Consider the following 13,534-nt stretch of genomic DNA (forward strand, 5'->3'; position numbering starts at 1 on the left):
AACAAAAGCTAAAACTTTTTTATATGTATTGTCAACCATCGGGCATGCTTGAAACTAAACTATGTTAACTTTCTCGTCAAACGAAGCCTTCCAATTATTGGGATTGATCGAAAACCATTATGTTCTCTGTAAATTCATTAAGGCTGAGATGGATAATTTAATTTTTTTACTTGTTGTTTACTATATGTTGTTATTGGTGATTACGGCTATAGAATGTGGCTAATACGTGGTTGTGATGTTTAGAACATGTATAAAATGATGATGATGAATGGTTCGACAATCATTGAAAGATGATAAAACTCTCAAATTTGATGAGTGTTTAGTTTAGAGACAACGTCGATTAAAAGAATATTGAATATGGTGATAACACGAGCGAAAGGATATCGATAGCTACGAATTACTCTGAGAAACTCAAGGGTTTAAAGGAAGAAGATGACTCTAAATGCCACATCAACCAAAGACAATGAGTGTAACGAGATCGAATTAAAAGTTCTATGCCCGTATTTCAAGTTTTAAAAGTTTGGTGAGCAAGATTCCAAGGCCCTCAAAACTTGGTGAATTGTTTAAGTAATTTACCCTAAAAAATGTTTGCTTTTGGATTTTTTTTTTGTTTCGCCGACCAGCGTGATTATTTTGTCTTTGTCAAAGCTCGGTTTCTCATGCGGATTAACCATACGCGGTCGGATAGTCTCATCTTCTGCCCAATAGATTCACTCCAAGTAGGATACTTTTGACTCATTCGCACCTGCCTTCCACACTTAACATTGTTCCTTTTTATAATTATCGGTATTAAGTAACTGATCTATTAATCGATTAATTCGAATTAATTATCACACAAGCGATGTTGATTCTCCTGACCCAATTTATTTCATTTGTAAATATCATAATTCAAACCTCTAATATTACTTAAAGAATTTAATGTTTCGTCCCACGAGATCAACCAGGTGTTGATAATGTTATTTAATGTAATTTTTTAAAAAGTAAAATACTTTATTATAAATGTTTGGACAGTGGGAGAGTGGAATTTCCTTTTTTGGGTTTATATTTAATAAGTTTTTGACTCAGCAGATCATTTGAGAAAAGTCAAAGCCAACTGATCATATTCACACAAAAAATATAATGTTATTACACGAACTAAACGATTTCGATAATAAAGTAATTGTTATTATTTTTTGATATTTTGAGTTCGAACATCATAAATGTTAAAAATACGAACGATTAATATTAAATGATTGAGATTTGAGAGTTGTCTTTGAACGTATAATACTTTGTACTTATCTTAAATTAATAAAAAAATAATAACATTAAATATTTTATGAAAAAAAATTATTTGTGTGATTTTAATTGATTAGATAAAAATAATTTATATTTAAATCGTCAACAAATAAATGAGAAATACACGTAGTTAAAAGAATCATGTAAAACCGATAATGAGTGTTGGTACAAGTGGTTGAGATTCAGGACTTTGATATTGTAAGGTTAAGTTCGAATCCTACCACAATAACTCTTGGTGGGCAATCTGTAAATTTCTATGTAAATCTCAATTGAGTCTTAACAATCACTCTTAGGTATGTCTTAGGTAAACTTTTTTGAGAACTTTTTATCCTAACGTTTTATATTAAAACATAAAAAATTATAAATGAAAATCGTTAATCAACAAACGTCCAATACTTGGAGTTAATTTAGCGCGTACATATAAACAAAAAAACTACTTACATGACATATATACGTCATCATGTCAGATCATAAAAAATAAAATCAAAAAAGTTTTATACACAAAAACGTGACATTTTGTCATATCATCACACCCATATTTTTATTTAAATTAATTATATATAATTATTTTTATTAAATTAATTAGAACCAATCAAACGATGACACTTATCATCATAAGATTGATTTAAGAATAAGATGAGAAAAATTAAAATTTTCAATTAACAAGGACTGTACACGTTGAATAGACTTATTAAACTTAAAGATCAATTCAACCAAAATAAGTTAAGGACCAAATTGATCAAAATTATCAAATTCAAAGACTAAACAAAAAATCAATAATCAATTTAACCAAATTCAACTATATGTACCAATACTTACGTTAGATATTTTTTTAGAGTTAAAGCATGACTTTCATTTAAGATGGTTATTCATTTTCATCCTTAAACTATGACTATCATTCTAATTTAGTCCTTAAATTTTTGAAAATTTGAATTTCATCCCTGAACTATGACCTTTATTCTGAATTGTTCCCCAAACTTTGTGAACATCTCACTTTCATCACAAACTATATGTATTTACTAATTACATCCCTTGTTAATAAAATTGTTAGTTCAAGTTATATTACTATATGTTTGAAAAAATATAATTTTTTTGTTAAATTATTGTTGAAATTAATTACTTTTTTTGGGTGAATTTGGGGTTGAAATTGGAATATTCAAAAGTTTGGGGACCAATTTAGAAAGAGATCATAGTTTAGGGATGAAATTAGAATGTTAAAAAATTTAAGGACTAATTTGGAATAGCAGTCATAGTTTGGGGAAGAAATAATATTCAAAAGTTTAAAGACCAATTTAAAATGAGGGTTATAGTTTGAGTACATATGGTGCAATTAATTCATTCTTTTATGGAAAAAAAAGCCATAGAATAATCTATATAAATAAAAAACAATAAATCAAATTTACTTATTAATCCTAATTAGGAATTTTTTATTAATACGAGGTAAGTATAAAACAATATTTGTTCAAAGATAACTCTCAACTATTTGATATTGAACGCTTACACCCTATCTTACCTCCCCCTTACCCCATACATATGGGAAAAAGGGACAACCAAAAAAATATATTCTTATATTTATAGTACAAATAAAACTTACTCTATACTCACATATATTCTTATATTTAAACTATATTTTTAAGGTAAGATGGTTATAAAGTATTATTTGTTTTAAATATTCTCAATCCTTTGACAATGAACGCTCAATCACCTATGCTGCAGTTGCTGGTGTCCGAACTCGTTGTCTCTAGGAATAATAACCATTCTTGTAACTATCGAGGTAATTCGATTAATGCACCCAAACTATGAAAAAAAATACAAATTTTACCTGTTGAAATTTTTTATTTCATCACTAATGTATTAAATATCATAATACATTAAATTAGGAAAAAGTAAAAAAAAAAAATAGGTCTATATAATTTATCCACTTATAATATTTATGTATGTATATATATATAACACATACAAACAGAGAACATTTTCCATGCTTGGGAAGAGGAAGAAAACAAAGTGTTTTGTTAGTCAAAGATGAAAATGTTGAATACGTGTATTATTGCGAAAGGAAAGTAGACTTTTACTTTTTTTTTTTGTTTTTTGTTTTTTGTTTTCCCCTAATTTGGATCTTTTCTGTTTTTCTGTAATTCACAATTATTCAACAATAATTTTTTTCAACGAACCCTCAATCACCCAACCTACTTTAATTATTGGTACTTAAACTCGTGATTTCTACAAACAATAATGATTTCTTTAACCACTGAAATAAGATGATTCGTGCTCAATAATAATATTCTAAAAGCAATTATAAATTATGATATTAATGATATACGACAGTAAGTACATTAAAAAAAAGAGACATGAGGACCTGACCTCATGGGCGGAGCTCCGTTAGAGCCCCAACCTCTGTTAAAATTTATATATTTTTTATATAATTTTGATTTAATAGTATTTTGGTTCATGTAAAAATAAATATTTTAAATTTAAAAAATATAAAAATTTATTAAACATTTAATCAAGTATGGGTCGAACTAAAGAATGATAAGTCTATGTTCTCAAATTTTTGGTCTAATTACAATTTCAATCGTTATAAGTTTAAATATTAAATAAATTAGAAGTAGTTTTTTGAGTTTTGAGTTTTTATTTTTTTTAATTTAGGGTGAATACAATGTAATATATGTATAAATACTTTTAACTATTTGACAATAAACGCTCATAACCCTACATACATACTTGAACTCGGGACTTCAAGGATAACAACAATCTCTTAATCACTAAGGTCACTTGGTTCATGCCGAATTTTAAGTTTAAATATCTAATAAGTCTTTATTTTTTTAAATAATCTAATATTTCGACCCCTACCAATATTTAATTCTGATTTTGACTTTGACACACAAAATTTTCAGGTGTACGGCTAAACAATAATAAAATTAATTCATTTGTAGGAATAAAAAAAGTCAAAGTCGATAGGGCAGTTTTTATTTTATTTTAATTAAATAATGATAATCTATTTTCATTTTTTAAATTATACCCATCACAGGATTTCCATGTTTCGGCTTCAACGATAATTAAAATATATTTGGGGAAAGTATACAAATGGTCCTATAATTACATGATGTTACTTTGTTGAATCTCTAAACTATTAAAAGTTATAAAATGGTCCCTCAACTATAGGGTGCTATTTTGTTGAGTTCCATAGCTATTAAAAGTTACAAAATGGTCACCCGACTATTCATATGTTCCAAACGCATCCTTCTCTATTAAAAAATTAACGGCCTTCTGAGTTGGACGTTATCATGCTGATTGCGATATGATAAAATCATATTTTAATGATCTCTCTGGTACCATCGTTGCTTTCAAGCATTGGCTTCACGATATAATGTTTCAAGTATTGACTTAATAGCATAATATGATAATATAAATGGAAAAACGATCCATAAAGTACAACTCAAATTATTTTGGGATTAGATTTTATCATATCTCAATTAATAAGTAACATCCAATTCAAAAGATCGTCAAATTTTTAGCTGAAAATGATGAGTTTGGAACATATGAATAGTCGAGTGACCATTTTGTAACTTTTAATAGTCAAGGGACTCAACAAAGCAACACCATATAGTCAGGGACCATTTTATAACTTTTCATAATTAACAGACTCAACAAAGCATCACCATATAATAAAGGACTTTTTGTGTACTTTACCCAATATATTTTAACAAACAATCAATTGGTTTAATAAGATAAGACGTTATATCTCTTAAATAAAGTTAAAAGTTGACGTTGTAAATAGAACATATTAGATTATAAGGGTCACTCTCATACGAGTCTTTATAGTATTTGATTTTAATCGACTGATCAATAGATTCAATATCAGTTTTTAAACCAATATATATATATATTGATATGGCAAAATAAACCATTATCACTATTTTTTTATTTTTAAAATCTTTGACACTAAACCTTTAAAATTAACATTTCAATCACTAAAATCATCAATAAATTGCATAATAAACACTCTGACAATCTCTCTCTCTCTCTCTCTATTCTGAAAGAGGGAAGTTTTGTATATTAATGAATGATATCTCTCATTAAATTGATAACATGACACATCAATAATAATGGTTAATATCAAAGTTTTGAATTAATATTTTAGCTATAGTTTAGGGGTCAAATTAGATATTGACCATTATTTTTTATATATATATAGAAATTCGCTAGTTTTATTAAAAATAGAAAATATCCATAATTAAAATAAAGATTTACAAATATAATGTAAACATAAACAAAATTATAATTATAATATTTTCCTATATCCATTGACACCAAAACTAACCATCTAGATCACACAATGACCAAATAAGAAAAAGGTTAAAAAACCTAATCAAAAAGCTCGAACAAAATAAAGATACGAACAAATCATACTGCATCGGAAAACGAACCACAAAAGGGGATAAAGTTACTAAAGGTCACCGAAAAATTGCAAATCAGAGTCAAACGAAATGAAAAAACTATCTACGAACGCAAAATGTGTATCCAAATCAATCTGAAGGTCCAAAGCGGGAAAATCATCATGATAACAAATAAGTGTCATCTTGATCAGTCATGACGAAGTCAAATCCAACCCTGAGAAAAAATATAAACGAAAGTAACAACAACAAAAAAACGGTAAGCTACCAACATGTCACAAAGGCGAAGATAAGCGTGCCATAAAGATAGAAAATATATCACAAAGACATAATTATTCTTATTAAAAAACGAAAAAATAAAGAAAAAAGATAACCGGTGGGCGGCAACCAACATCAAAACCGATGCCGCCACCAGTTAAACAAAATTAAAGAAGAAAAAAGTTGGATTGATCAATAAAATAGACATAAATTGTAAAGAAAAAAAAAGATGAAGAAGAGGAAGAAAGCGGCTAGGGTTTAAAAGTAGAGTAAGTCTTAATATTGACCATTGTTGTTAACGTATAACATCATTAATCTGAAAAATACGTATGATAATTTAAACTTTATTTATTTTTCTTAAATCTAAAAAAATTAAAACTGAAAATAAAAAATTTATGTATTTTTCTTAAATCTCAGAAAATATGTATTTAATTAATATTATATAGATTCAATCATTGTAGATCTTGAGAAAATAATTAAAAATATTTATTTTTCCACTATAAGAAAACGATTTAAAATTTACTTTTAAACAACAGTTTTAGTCAAATAATACATAATTACTTTATGATTTACAAGAATTTTACGATAATATAGCATAAATATGCTTGTATTGACTTAAATGGATGAAGTGTTTTTATTACAAAAGTTGTTTTTTTTTAAAAGGGATTTTAAATCGTTCAATTATCACCCCCTTAAAATTGAAAGTTTAAGTATTAAAACGGACAAAAACGGATAGTTTCGGTGCAAAACACATCAAGCTTTTAACGTTGTGTACTAAAATAAATGAAAGCTAAACGTTAGGTATGATTTTAAAAATTTAAAAGTTTAGATGCTAAAACGGATTAAAATTGATAGTTTAGGTGCTACATGCGTGGTTTACCCTATTTTATTTTATTCGATCTTTCCTGGGGCATCATTCAAAGTGTCGGTGTTTGCTCTGTTTCTCTGGATAAATGCAATAAGAAAGTTTATTGGGACCCAACTAGCCAATTTATGGGCACAAACAATATATATACGTATATTATAAATCTATTAATATAATTACAATTAAAATCAATTAATATGATGTATAAATGAACGAATTGTTATTTTAATATATCTAGATGTAAATTAGAATGCACAGACTGAGCGAGGTAAAGTAATTGTTGTTATTTCTCGAGGTCATGGGTTCGAGCGTCCATTGTTAAATGGCTGAGAGTTATCGTTGAATAGATACTACCGTGTTCTTATCCTATATTAATAAAAAAAAACAAGATGATCAACGTTTGAAACATATTAGACTGGTTCAAAACATGAAGATCGTTTTATTTATCGAGATAAACGTGTTCGGGGAAAATGTTGTAAAACAAGGATATTCTTCGTGCATAACCTACTTTATTTTCATGTTCCTTGAGGTTTGAATACATTACTGATAAATCTCGAAATATGTTTTTGGAAATAGTATTTTCCGTCCACAATTTATTTAGAATTTCATATTTTTCGGAGGACTACATTCCCACGATTAGAATTCTGACGATCTTATGCGATTTATTAGAGTCAAATCTACTTCAACGGCTGTAACTATCTTGTTTAAGTCAACCGGCATATAACTATCATTATCAAAGGTATAACACCAACCACCCTATAATCAGAGTATTTATATCATGATGAAAGGCTTCCCTTATGCTTTCATCACTCACCACATCGAATTATCGGTTGACTATCTTTAACTTACTGAGCGTGACTCTTCGTTCAAATCAGAAGGGATGAACCACCAATAGAAGGCGAGACAAACTTGTTCCCATAGATAATTACTTTATATTGATTATCAGATAGTTTAGTGGCATGATGTATTAAGTCTCTTATGCACGAACTACATGACCTTATTGATTAAGGGACTTCTTGTTATCCCTTGAGATCCTAAGTTTGAGTATTGCAAATGTGAGGATATGAACGTTTATTGTCAAATGGTGAGAATATTTGAACATATATTGCCTTGCATGTAATCAAGATTTATAAAAAAAAAAAAACTCTTGTTTTATGTTAAAAGAATTCAAAATTAAAATCTTATTCGTCGACAATATATAAAAGGGTAAATTACAGGGATCATCACTATACATTGCTTTATTTCCTATTTCACTCACTGTACTTTGAATCTGGTCAATTTCATCATTGAATTTAATATATTTGACAAATTTGGCCACTCAGTCGTTTCCTCCACAAACGACATTATGACGTTTTTATTAATTATTTTTTAGCTAAACAATATTATTTTATTAATTATTTCTTCTTCTTCACCCATATCTCTCTCTCCCTTTCATTTCCAAAAACTCGTCTCCCTTTCGATCCATCCTCTCCGACCAACAGTGGATTGCATCGCTGCCACCAACAGTCCCGGTGTCACCTCCCGAGTAAACCCCAACCACCAGCTACCCAAAATCGATCGTCAAAACATCACAAATTAAGAGAAAGTCGCTTGACGCCTTTCACCGTAGATCTCAGTCACTGTTCGTCGGTGAGTGTCATCGCCTATGGCATCAGAAGCGTCTTCGTGCTCCGGTAAAACCCCTACTAACCCTGCTCTATGAAGTATAGTCGCTCATCGTCGAGGACTGATCGAAGTTTCGTCAAAAACCCATAACAATGTCGCTGCTGATTTTTGTGATTTTCGATTGATTTCGTCGTTGTTACAACTCACCACCTTCACGAATGAGTTCCGACCAAAACCTAGGTCGTAGTGTCCCTTCGCCGCCGCTCTATCATCGTGCGTCTTACCTCCGCATGGGTAAGTTTTCAGTTAGCTATGGAGAGAGGAGGGATGATGAGGGAATATGACGTGGCAAGTTTATAATTAAAAAAAAAACACGTGAACATTCTGTTAGTCGGGGTACCAACTCAGTGACCCAAAAACTAATTTTATTCAGTGAACAAAAATGCTAAATGTATAAAGTTCAGTGATGAAATTGACCGGTTTTAAAGTATAGTGAGTGAAATAGGAAATAAAGCAAAGTACAGTGATGATATTTGTGTTTTCATTTCCTATAATGAACCTATTTGATTTTGTCTAGTGAGTAATAAAAAAATTTAGCACTCGTTTTTGTTTAGTTGATCTGATTGATTTTCAATTTGATGAAATTGATTTTCAATTTGATCAAATTATGTGAAATTATAATTACAATTACTGCATATAAATTAATACATTTGTATGACTTCAACCGAAATCTGAACATTATAAAATATGATTTTTTAATAGTAGGTGTGAAGATAATATTAAGGGTGTTCCTAATTCGGTTAAAACCGAATTAATTGGAAGAATCGAAATTTCGGTCGATTGATTTGGGTTCGGCCTGTTAACGGTCAATGGTTTTTTTTCAAACTTCGGTTTCAATTAATTCGGTTCGAAATTGGTTAATTAATTGAAATTAGTAAATATTTAATATATATGGTGTTTTAAACTTCGGTTTTAACCGAATAAACCAAAAAAATTAATATTTAATATATTATTTATAAATTTTGATTAATTCGGTTAACCGATCAATTAACCAAACTTAGTCCGATTTGATTAATTTTTTTTTTGAAAAAAATTTGATTTGGTTAATAGTCAAAGTGGAAAAATCGGTTAAGGTAATTTGGATAATTCGATTCGACCGGTTAATCGAATTAGCAATTTGAACACCCCTAGATGCAACTTTTTGAGCTTAGAACCTCTAACGAGAACAACAGACCCTCCAACCACCAAGTTCGCTTAATGAGTTCAAGAAAATATAATTTTTTTGACAAGCTATAAAATATGAATTTAAACATTGATAATCGAAATACACCTTAGCGTAGATCAAATTAAATCTAGACATGACACGCTTATGATATAACATAAATAAAATACAAAATCAAAGCCTATAATCCATAGAGGCGTAAATCAAGTAAACATTGAAAACTAAACTTGCGTCGGATCACCAATATACCTATATCTTAGACTTTAATGATGAGTTTTATTTTACCTTCCCGGTTTCAAGACTTTGTCTTGACTAATCTGGACCGACCTACATTGTATATCTGGTTTTGGTAGGTGAGTTTTCCAACAAGGATTTTCTGCGTATACAAGGACTCGAACTCAAGACCTTACTTAAACGATATCAAGTTGTTTATCACTTGAACCAACCCCTGTCGATAACTTTAATGATGAGTTCGGAACTGTGTTTAGGTAATAAAACAAGATGATTAGTAGAAAAAAGATGATAGGGCAAGCGTGTAATCTTGACCTACACCAGCCAATTAATCTCCCAAAGCCAAATCCGGCGGCAATGGCTTTTTGACGCAACATTAGCTTACCATAGGTCCATAGCACAGCAAACGGATTGATGTTAGTGCACTTTACCTACTCCGAGAAAGGCGGAATTCGGCCAATATTTTGATGTGTTGAGTTCGCGTAATAAAATACGGCGGTGTTCGACTCATTCAACTGCTATTAACCGCTATCAAAACTTAATTATTCCCTTCAAGTATTCCGGTGGACGGTAGCTCCCACGGGTATGATGGATACAAAAATATTTTTTTAGGGTAGGCACACATGGGCTAGTAAAACAAAATTTTTGAATGGATGGGCACAAATAAAATTTTAGGGTGGACACAATCAATAAAATAATAAACCAATCAAAGAAAATTCGGATTTCAGGATGGACACGTGTCCGTCCTAAACTATACGTGGCTCCGTGACCGGCTCGAACATCGTGAGGAAAGAGTGAAGTCGGATAAATATTAGGTTGGAGCCTGACATTTATATATGATTCGGCGGGATTAAGACATGCATAAGCTAAAACAACAAGTTTAACGATGTCTAACTCGACAAATAGTGCGGCAGTGAGTGCCTTTGTCATTGGAGAACCAAGTCATCATCTGTTTCGTTTCGTCCACTAGCATTGATTTACTGCACGTTTTTCACATAAAACATTTGCATCCAGGTGGCGTTTAGTGATAGGTGAATTTGGAACTCTCTCTCTCAATATACAATCCCATGTGAAGAAAAATACCTAACTCATTGAGGGACTCACTCGTTTAGTTTGATCACCTCCTTACTCGGTCCTCATCTCGTAATTGAATTCATATTCGCTCCGTCCTCATCTTATAACCAAAGTTCAAGTTTAGTTTATTGGTTTATGTGTAGGGGATGGACCTAAGGAGGGATGACAGGGACAGTCGTCCTCTAAAAATTTCGAATTTGTACATAAATGTAGATATTTCTTTTTATAATTATTATCGATAGTTTGTTTCCGTCAATTTTATAAATTCATCACCTGACATAAAATTATGTGTTCATCCATGTTTACGTGATTTAATAGCATGCATGAACTTACTCTCACAACAACATGAGCTACCTGCGTGTGTTTCTACGAAGCAATTAAGCAAAGCACCATGCACGCCGTTCATCATTCAACAATGAGATTACACAAATTCGTGCATGAGGAACTTATATTTAGGGGTGAGCAAAACTCGATTCGACTCGAAAACTGATATTTTTTTACTCAATTGGACTCGAGAAAACTCAAATTGAATTGACTTTGAGTTGTAATTTCATAAAATCGATTCGACTCGAAAAAATTTCAAGTTCAAATCAAGGTATAAAATACGACTAGAATAAATCGAATAGTAGCTCGAATAACTCGAAATATTTAGCAAATAGTGGATTGATTTTCAAGTTTGAGTTTAGTCCCTCGACTCTGTATGATATATGTATATCACATATGAAGAAATATATATGTATTGTATATGATTATAAAAATCATTTAAATTAGAAACAAATAATATCATAATATTCTAAATATTTACAATTAAATTTAAACAAAAACTCAAAAATTCAACTCAACTCGAATTTTATAAACTCGCCTTTACTCGAAAAGATTTCAAGTCAACTTCGAGTTGTAAAATATGACTTGTCAACTTGAATAACTCAAAATTTTTGACTCAATTCGACTCGATCGACCGTTCACCCCTACTTACATCCCACACCAAAAGGAATACAACTTGGAACAAGAAAGTGTAGATTGCATCGGGCAAACAACGAGAGAAAGTTAAAGGAAGATTTTAAAGCAAATACATTATCCATCAATACTCACCGATCAACATAAGATTTTATGTTAGGTAATGAATTTATAAAATTTTAAGGATTAGAGAAATTTTAAAATTTTAGGAGGGAGAAAATATAATAAAAAATATTTAGAATATATAAAAAAATTTAAAATTTTTAGGTGAGTTCTTTGTTCGAGAGTTAATTATTTTAACCCTTCAATTGCTTTCAACAATGGATCCATAACTCAGTGGTAGAGCAATTTACTACAGATCAATGGGTAACCGGTTCAAACCTTGTCGGGCCTTACTTTTTTTTATTTTACTAGTATTCTCAGAATTAATATGTTAAATTTACTTTTTTCTTCTTCTTCTTGCGTACAGTGATTTTTCATATATATATATATATATATAGGGATGGGATTGGGTCGGATTTTTTTGTCCACCCGACCGGACCTGGGAACAATGACTCCTCCACCCGAGATCTGACTCGACCTGCATGAAACAAGATTTCACTCAAACCCGACCCGATATATAACTTAAAAATCCGACCCGATCCAAAATAATAATAAAAAATATTATTTTTATTCAATAAAAACAATGACTTAATTGAAAAAAATAATATATAGAGGGGTATTATTGTAATTATTTCTAAATATATAAAGTAAAATTATATTTTTTTCAGGTCGGATCGGATATTTTTACCCTAAACCTGAGTCCGACCCGAACATCACATTTAAAAACCTGACCCGAACCTGATTTTTTTTTTAAAAAAACCCGACCCGATCGGGTCGGGTCCCATGCTATATATATATATATATATATAAAGACCCCGTTTGATATCATTCAAACAATATTTTTTACTAAAAATAAATTTATATAAGACTAAGGCTGAATTTGATAAAAAAAATTCAATGATTTTTTTATTAGACAATGGATTTATATATGACTTGGGTAGTATTTAATAATCTGTTAAAAATTAAATTAGTTAAAAATTAAATTAATTAAAAATGATATTAGATAAATATGGTTATTTTTATGTAATATGTAAACATAAAATGATGCTTCATTGATAATGATTTCTGGTGATTTGTAAAAATCAAAGTAAATTAAAATGTTGTTATATAATTGTACAAATTTAAATTTTGTGTATTACATTGCACATTATACTAAAATACATGTTGTTAGACCAACATGAGTAGATTTAAGTGGTAAACAGTTTGATATCACTTAAACAATGTCTCAAGTTCAAGTTCTTGTGTGTACAAAAAAATTCTTGCCAGGAGACTCACCTATCAAAGTTTGATGTGTGACACGGATCGATTCGAATTAATCAAGACAAAACTTTAAACCGGAGGGAGGAAAAAATACATGTTGCTTGTTCATCGCATGGACTAGTTATATCTTTTGCATGAAATGTGTTGTACGACGTGATGAGACACACACTTCAAGGAACATTAAGGATCGCCCCCACTGATTTTACTTATGTTGATTACACTTGGGTGGGCATGAGATCCAAATCTAAAAGGTTTCGACCCGACCTGTTACTTCGGGATTTAAAAAAAATT

This window comes from Hibiscus syriacus, unplaced genomic scaffold (assembly GCF_006381635.1).
Source record: "Hibiscus syriacus cultivar Baekdansim isolate YM2019G1 unplaced genomic scaffold, ASM638163v2 tig00013960_pilon, whole genome shotgun sequence".
Taxonomy (NCBI): Eukaryota; Viridiplantae; Streptophyta; class Magnoliopsida; order Malvales; family Malvaceae; genus Hibiscus; species Hibiscus syriacus.